This window comes from Impatiens glandulifera, chromosome 1 (assembly GCF_907164915.1).
Source record: "Impatiens glandulifera chromosome 1, dImpGla2.1, whole genome shotgun sequence".
Taxonomy (NCBI): domain Eukaryota; kingdom Viridiplantae; phylum Streptophyta; class Magnoliopsida; order Ericales; family Balsaminaceae; genus Impatiens; species Impatiens glandulifera.
The window spans coordinates 18,936,507-18,946,069 of record NC_061862.1 but is presented as its reverse complement, the minus strand read 5'-3'; the positions used below and the strand labels follow the sequence as shown (position 1 = coordinate 18,946,069).

General features: G+C 34.2%; 1 pseudogene; it reads right to left on the bottom strand.

Annotated features, from left to right (window-relative positions):
* Positions 1–416: 416 nt before the first annotated feature.
* LOC124919811 lies at positions 417–8,156 on the bottom strand (annotated as a pseudogene).
* Positions 8,157–9,563: the final 1,407 nt, after the last annotated feature.

The window sequence follows — 9,563 nt, the reverse complement described above, 5'->3', positions numbered from 1 at the left end:
GTAATATTTAATAAACGGAAATTTAAAATCCCTGTAATTTTGGTCTTTACATAGACGGGTAAGTGTATTTACATGAAAGACAAACGGTCTTCTCATGGGTGGGTATGGGGGGTTTACATGAGGGTCAGGGCTCCTGGGCGTGCAAATCTTCACTCCAGTCGCTTTTCACCCTTTCCTATGACACGGTGCCCGGAGCGAAGATATCTTATCCGGGTTTCATATGAATATTATAATATTTCCTGGCGTTAACAGGCGCTGCCGTTAACGGCGTCTGGTGTGAACCCGGAATGAAACACGGATTTCGGATCTCCCTCCCTCCATCTCCTACCCAGATTGATTTATTATTATAATAATAATGCTGCAATCTGATTGGTCCGCAACAGGGGAACACGGGAATCGGTAGCAAAAGATCTGAATTGCTCAATCAGACCTGTAAGAAAGTGATGTTATTTGCATGTGCTTCATTATTTTGTGCTATTTTATTATCAATGTGAAAGAAATGATAAAATCAGACCGAAAAGAAAGAAAATAAAATCCACAAATGCCTCGAATAATAAATAGTACTTTTCATAAATAAGATTTATTTGCTTCAAGGGCTTCCTTGAGTTTTGTCCCGAGAGCAAATGCTAGTGGTGGAGGGACAGCATTTCCAATTTGTCGGTGTTTGTGCTGAATATTCCCAAAAAGCTTGTAGCTATCTGAAAAGCCCTGCGACGTAAATATAAACATATATATATGGTCATGACATTATTTTTCATAAATTAATCAAAATAAAACCTCAAAGGAGCTCATATCAACTTGGAGCTCGACTCTCTTAATAAATGCAGCATGTGCATGAACTGTTTTTGTTTTAGATTACATATTAATGTTTATTTAGAAAAGAAAAACTCATTCCTTTTCAACGAAAGTATTAGTCCCCAAAATAAAACATAACTAGAACTTCTCCATAGGATAATAGTGATTCAATCAATAAGTTTTTCAAAAAGCTATATGCACATAGAATTAGCCCAAAGAAAGGAATCTAAGAATTTTGTTGGGAAAATAAGAAGAAAAAAGGCGGGTAATGAACTTACTTGTGATCTAGCACACTCGCGAACAGTAATAATCCTATCCTGGTTTGGATGGAAGCACATCCCAACCTTGCCCGCAGGTTGTGGGTTTGTGAGAGGTTGGAAAATTTCCTTCCCAATCCATCCTTCCATACAGACCTTTCCACTGGTTATTCCTTTTTGAAGAGTTTAGCAGGAACCCAGGTATCAAATCCTTATATTGTTCTTTGCTCAAACGGACCTGTAAGGAGAAGATGTTATTTGATTGTTCTCCATTACTTAGTGTCATTTATGCTCAATGAGACAGAAAATAATGCAACTATTAGTAGTTACCTTCTCATTTGGAAGATCACGCCAATCAGCACCTGGACGAATAGGAATTCTTTTACATCTGATTAGATTAATCTCATTCATTTCTTTAGATATGTGATCCGTTAAAACTTCCATATTGTCTCTTATTATCTTCTGAAACCAGGACATTGGGTCCACTCCATACTGCAGAAGCAAAAAAGAAGAAGTTGTTATTGTTTGATGTTTGTGATGTCAATCAGTCTTATTGAACCAAAGACAGAACACATACTTTCATGGATGTTACTGAAGCCCCACTGTTAACAGCAGGAAGATCGCCTATGGTATCTCGAACAGTGATTGAACGAAGTGGAGCACCTGATGAGGTACTTCTAACAGCAACGTGAATGAACAGTTCTGTTTAAGTTGATCTTAAGATTTGGAGTGGCAAATACATGAACTGGTTCAGGCCAATCAGGTAGCTTCTCATCAGGTGCGGCTGCCCATATAAATGTCCGCTTCCTCGATTGCGATATACCATAAGCCCCAGCTTCCAAAACGCCAAATCTCACCTGCAAATTAAAAAATATATATACGTCAATATAAATGTCTGCATTTCTTTTATGGAAAAGGATTACAAAATTTCATAATTTCATAATTACATGAAAGTAGCCATGAAAACAACCTAACAAAAACAATACAAGTCTTGATATTTAGAAGGAAATAATTTCTTTACATTTTAATTTCAGGAAATTAAGAATAAAGAAAAAGGCATCCATAAAAGAAACTGACTGTTGAAAATATGATTTACCTGATAACCCATCTCGATAAGTGATGCTAGGGTTAAGCGAAATGTCTGTCCTTTATTGAATGAAACAAAGTTCATCACATTCTCTAAAAGGAAATACTTGGGCCGGTAGTAATCCGCAAAAGATAAGAATGCTAAGATCATTTCACACTGAAGCTCACTCCAGGAGCTCTGATTAAATCTATTCATCAAAGAAAAACCCTGCAAATAGGTATACAAAACAATCTAAATACATGCGTCCTACAACACATTTTTTCATGATCCCAACTTTGATGAATTTTTTTTCAGTGTGCAAATAGTATTAAGAAAACAATGAATTATACATTCAAGAATTCTTAAATACACGTATCAATAATCGGAATAATAAAGGATTGGGTTCAAAGATGAAAAAGGTCCTTAAAAGGTTGAAATATACATGAACTATTATTAACAAGGTCATTTAATTCAAAACACTAAATGTGCATGGGTCATTTCTGTTTCTTCAATGTTTGTTTAGTCAAAACATAAATGCATGAACCTTATGTCCTTTTATTTTTCTTCACTTTCTGCTTTGAAAAGTTGTTAACATGCAAGGAAAAACAAAAAGTCAAACATTCACGAAGAATCTAATCATTTACCTTTGAAATGTGAAAATATATATTAATAGAGTTGCCATGAATGAGACTTTAAATAATACAAACACCATACATACCAAATTGTTAACGTTGAATTGGTAACAATTATAGTATACCTGACATGGAGGTCCTCCATTTATGAAGTCAACTTGTCCCGGCATAGGCAATTTATTCATCAGCTTCTTATCAAGATTTTTGGCCAATTCTGTAGCCTCAGAAGTTGAAATGCAGTCATGGGAATCCCCACATGCATCCATGATTGCCCTAAATATCATCCACAAATAGTCAATTATTGAGGACATAAAGAGTTGCAACAATTCTAAAAACGGATAATAAATTATCTCGTCAGAAATAGAAAATGAAAATATATATATATATATATACAAGGCAAGCAAAAGAATAGTGACATTACTTCGTACCTTAGATGATTTTGTCTGAAAGCTTTCCCGGCAGCTTTCTCATACTCAATGGCCCACTTGGTTTCACAAATACAAGTGATGCCAATTTTACTAGAATCTATATAAGCTAATAATCATCAATTTTATCAGTACAGAAAGTACTTGCCTGATTGTCTTAGCCCTTCCGATAAACCACCACAACTAGCAAAAATATCGAGGGTTGATAAGGGAGTAATGAGATTATCCTTCCTTTTGTTTTTGTTTCCTATTGCATCTATACCTTTTGAGAAACTTTCTTTCATATGAGTTGGCAACTGTAGAAAAATAGCAAACTTAAATGAGAAGTGGACATTCCTCATATATATTGTAAAAAATATTTAATTACCTGGTCGATTTTGCCACTTTTATGATAAAAAAAACAATCGCAGTAGAAGATATGATCGAAAACTCCCAAAGGCTGCACATGTGAAACATCTTGTTTTCTCCTTATTTCACATTTACCCTTAATTGCTGTTATAGGAAGACTCACTATTTCTCCACTGTAGTATACCTACATAATTATCAAAGAAGAATCAAAAACACATACAAGATAATATAAAGGAAAATATCCATATTTACAATTATATTTATTTTTAATGAAATAAATAATCACGTGACATTAAAATTACCTCTCGAATATTGGATCGATATGCTATATCAGCAGAAATGTCCTCTGATCTGAAAAATCTTCGAATTTTAACCCTAAGGGATTTATGATCCACTTTTCTAGTATTATTTATGACTACGATTTCCACTAGTTGACCAACGACGTAAACTTTCAATCCCACGTTTCTTCCTCCCTTGAAAATTTCACACTTTTTTTTTGTTAACCTCAAAATAAGAAGGACCCAAATATAAAATATCATTGAGGTAATACTCATCTCCCATAAATGTGAAACCAGTTGAAGTAGGAACTATCTTAAACATCTCTTTCTCCCTTAGAATTCTATTTTTTTCACAAGAATGGCACATCCCAGTACCAAGGCCTATGGTATCTTTCTGAAAAGAGAAGAAACCACCCTCATCAGGGCAATATAGGAATTTGCAGAAATATTCAACGGACAAACCTTTGTTTTTTCTATCTTCAGCTTTATCCCTGTCTAATTTATCCCAGATAGAATTTTCCTTCCTATGCTGATAACCCCATGGCATTGAGCGGATCTCCACAACTAAGTTTTGCACAATATCACTTAGATCAAATACCAAACAATTATTTGTCAAAAATACTTCCCTTTCATTGGCAGTATCCCCGAGAACTGTCTGAAACCCTTTTACCATCAATCTACCATGAGCCATCTTTCTTGCATTTGAATTCTCAAAAAAATATTCAATTAGACAAATAGAAGGTTCCACCAACTTATTTGACTCAACAAGCACGGAACAACCTATCGACACAACACTTGCACGAACTATCGCTTTCTTATAAATAACATTACCGTCATTCATTCCAACTGCCTCTCCATCCCATCTAATTTCTCCGTTCGAAGTGTGTGAAGTCAACTGATCCAGCTTTTCACAATGGCAGATGGTTAGGATTTTAATTTCTTCTTCGAGCTCTTGTTTATCGTCGTCTGGTTGCATCTCGTCAGCTTCACGTTCCCTCTCGTCCATCTCAGAATCGGCCAAGTCATTATAGCAAGATGCTCTAAAGATTCTATGGACCAGTTTTGTTATAGTGGCTGGCATAGCCATTTTTTTCGACTTTGTTGAAGTCAGCATTCGTGCACTTGGATTCAGATTCCTTTTATCCTTATCTATTACTGCATTTTTCTTCAATAGCCACTTGGTATGATGTCTTTGTTCCATTTCTTCGTTAAGACCTTTCGCGAAAGAAGATCTTTGTATGAATTGATCCGGGAACTCAACAAACTGTTGCAAGATAATTTGTCCATGAACTATTACATACCTCTCCACTGTTTTTGGATCAGATGAAATGTAAGCTTGATGATTCTTCTCAAATTCAGCCACTTTCTTAATGACTTTAGAGAAAGAAATACGCGAAACTCTGGGTTGTTCCTTTAGCATGGTGATGATGCCAATAGCAAGCCTTGCTGTTTTTAGCACTGGTTCATACCATGGAAGATATTGTTTTGATGGTTTTCCAAGTCTATACCTAAAAACAAAGGGGAGAAGAGAAGATCAAAATATGATAAATAAACTTTTTTTGCAAACACATTAAATAATAATATATCTTACCATGCCAAATCTGTTCTGATTGAGATAAAGATCATTGAAGGCTCAAATTCAATCATCCATTCCTTTATTGCACTCAGGTATATTGGAATTCCCTCCACGTCAGAATTGTCTTCTCCATCAAGTAGATACTCACTTCCATCATCATCTTTCATTCTACCCGATCCAAAAATTACTACATCCATATTTGCACAAGATCTCATCGGTAGGAGCTCCAAGCTAATGAGGCGAGAATCCGAATTATAGAGAGACCAATTGTGCAAGATTGCTTTAGGAAGTTCATTCGAGCTACTTGTCTTGTACCACTCATCAAATATGAGATACTCATCAATTTCCTGAAAAGTAGATTTATAATATGCAGGGAGTGGATAGCCATTTGCAATCTCATCTTCGTTAGTTTTTATATAATACTTCTTTGCTGGAGCAGTTGTGCGCTTCCTCTTGCTTTGACTCTTATATTGCCATTTGCAATCTCATCTTCATCTTCGTTAGTTTTGTTTGTGAAAGTCACAAACCAATTTTGGGACTATCCCTATATCATCAACATGAGCTGACCGACTCTCTTGCTCTTTAGCCTCTTCTTCGATCTCCAGTGAACTTTTATGATGTGTTATCATAACTGGCATTGATGATGAAAGATTTTGACATTCATCCCTAAGGGAAGTAAGAACAGGAAGCCCACAAAAGAGCTGATCATTTTTCTTAGATGAATAATCGAAGCTAGTTAGTTGTTTGTAAATGAACTCACCATTTGAAATAATGAATTTCCTAATTGATAAACCTTGAGAAATATTCTTACTTCCCCTCATTGAGTGGACAACCTTCCAGAGTAATTTTCATAACTCATATTCGGATCGCCTCCGTTAGATCCGTTAAGTTTATTGAATATTTCTATACAAGCATAAGCTTTTTCATAGAAAATATCATACAACTCTTTGTAGCTACTAGCGGGCTTAACAGATTTGTAGTCAGCTATTTTAGTTGACAACCAGACAACTGGTGAACCATCCTCATAACCAGATATTTCCCATGTTTCCACGCGTCCAAAGGTCAAGCATTTTATTCCTTTCTCCTTGTGCTTGTTGGAACTTTCTTCCAATGGTAATATACGACCAGAAATGAAAATGTCCGTCACTTCCAACATTTCTACATGTTGTGGTTTTCCATTTACATCGTGGAGGACAAAGTCTATTAACCTTCTATTAGGTCGAGGATCATCAACCCCTCTTGTTAAGGCAATAGCTTCTACTTTCTCGTTTACTATTTGATCTCTTCTCTTGGGTATCTGGCGTGTTTTAGTGTGATTCTTAGATCCACCCATTCCTGTAACAGTAATAAATTTGTGAATTCATAAAAAGTATGTCAAATATAAAATAAAAAATGCACAAACCCTGAAGACTGGAAGTACAAAACTATTTTCTTTTTGTTTTCAAAACTAGACTGCAGGATCAAAAGAAACATAGTATTATGTAAAATTACAATTGATACAACATATGCATGTACAAGAAATATATTGAACTAAAAATATGGACAACGAATGTCTCAATTTCTCGTTGATATAAGCTTGGAACTTATATTATAAATTAAAATAAGCCATCAACATATTTGATAAAATCAAAGTCATCATTTTTTAATGGAGAGAAACGACAAACTAATTTCTTTCCGACAAGAAGATTCTTGTCATTTTTGGTACTTGTTATAAATAGGATATTGTAATAATAATAGCAACCACTTAATATAGATTTATTCCAACATTACAAAGGATTCTTTTGGTAAGTTTCACATGTTTGAATTTGAAACAATAATATGCATCCGCGGTTTTGGAGCATTCAATTTACAATCCCAGGAGCGGCTCAATCCAAAGACGACACGTGGTCATTCATACGATTATACATGCATGCAAACTTCTACATAAAAGTCATGTTCATATAGTTTTCGCATTCAAGAGATATATACCCTATGTATATTCAAATCATTTTTGCCTATTGTATTTAATGTTTTCCTTCAAACGAAGCAGCAGGGAGCACACACCATTAGTTTGTTATGTAATAGAGCAAACCAATTTGACGCAAGTCTATTGGTGAGGATGTTGGCAGATTTATGAGAAACATGTTCACGAATGAAATGCAAATCAATCTCTATATATTTTTGTATGAGCATGCAAAACTGGATTGATAAAGAGAAAAAACAACACCAATGTTTTCACACCAGCGAGTAGGAGGTGTTAAGGTGGGGAGATGCAAAGTTTACGTAGCAAGGATTGTAATCAGAGGAGTTCAACAGGGACAAGATTTGAGACTCCTATATCCGTCTCCCAAATCAGATTGTAGAGTTTTGATAGATGTGTTGAATTGATTTTCAACAAGTGTCCAAAATTTGATAAAATTTGAACCAACAATTGCAAATTGAAAACCAAGCAATATTGTTAATGCATAAGTAAAAAAGGCTTTACAGCAACAAAAATATAATTAATAGCCAAATCCTTTCTTGGACATTGAGTCAATCCATTTCTACAATCAGAAATTCCCTTAACTTAATTTATAAACAAATCTATTTGTTAGCAAAATTGACATGCTCAAAAGATCACTTACCATTCCCAATCTACACTTTTTTTTCTTCTGAAAATCATTAGGATCCAAGAAAAATGAAAAATACAACAGCATGAAGTATCTATCTATCATATCAGTGAAAGAAAATAAGGTTTACCTTGCTAAAGCAGCAAAATCCCTTTGGTTCTCTGAAGTGAATCTTGACAGACAACTGCAAAAGCTATCTCTGCCTGAAAAATGAAAATTACAGCAGTTTGATATCTATCATATCAATGAAAGAAGAAAACAAATTTTACCTGTAGCAAAATCCCTCTAGTTCTCTTAGGTGATTCTCTCTGTTTCTGAATTCCCGTTCTCCCCGATTCAGCAAGCCAATTTTTTGTTGCCAATTCCGTAAGTATAGGGAAATTAAACCCTCCATTTAATAAATTTAATAGATTCTCATAATCAGGCGTAATCTTATAAAGATTCATCTTCTTTTTTAAAGTCAATAAATTTATTAACTTTACCAGAAAAGTTAATAAATGACATTAATAACACTAATTGCAACCAAATCTCCGAAAATTTCCTCAATCTAAAGAATGAAATAAATTTATGATATCGCAAAACCGAATAGGCTTCGAGGAATTTGGGTATTTCACCATTTGTACTTTGGCTTCAAAAGTTGGAAAGTAGAAAGCCAATTAGGAAGCAGCCAAGCCACCATTAACAACTCTCGAAAATAATTTACTAAAAACCTTAAATTTCGTGTTTTTGGAATTGGTATGTATACATAACGACTGTGGGTGTGACTGACCTTTGTGAGAACAAATAGAGTCAGAGTGAGAGTGAGAGTGATGTCCTAACGGAAACAGTTGTTGCAATTTTTACCCTTTTACTCTCCACCAACCCAAGAAGCTATGTAGAAAAAAATTCAAGACATAAAAGTTGTCTAAGAAAACAAAGATAAAATTAACACAAACTTTGTCTTTCTCTTGATCAATGTATTTGTCTTTTTTTTCTTGTTTTTGATAGTTAGGTCTTTATTTATGACTCTATTTTTTCCCTAACTTCATGTTTTGGTGTTAAACTTAAAAGGCAATTTGTATTCATTTAAAACATGAACTTTTTAAAAGAATCAAATTAATTTTATCAAACAAAATTTTGAAAACAATATACAAAATCTCATTCATATCCCTGGTTATCACAAAATCCTTGCAACCCATTATGTAAAGAATCATCTTGAAACTTACATTTACTTCAACTTCTTATTATTATAATTAAACTATTATAATTTGCTTGAAGAATAAAAGACAATATAAGCTCATTCAATGACTTTGGCATTCAACATCTCGATTTTGTAGCCATTAGAAAAGCAAGATCACTCACTCCCTTATTGGAAGTAGAAATAAGCAAAAAGTTAAAGATTACCATTAATATCTACTGATAGGAAGAAGAATGAATATAGCAATTAATAAATAACAGAGCAACTTCAATTCAAGCTGAAGAAACTTATTTAATGATTGGATGGAAATAAAAAACAAGGAAATTCGACTAAACTTAAATTTGGACCGCTATTTGGAAAAACTTTCAATTTTATTCATATAACTGACCTATCCTAGCTCTTCCACCATCCAAATTTAAAA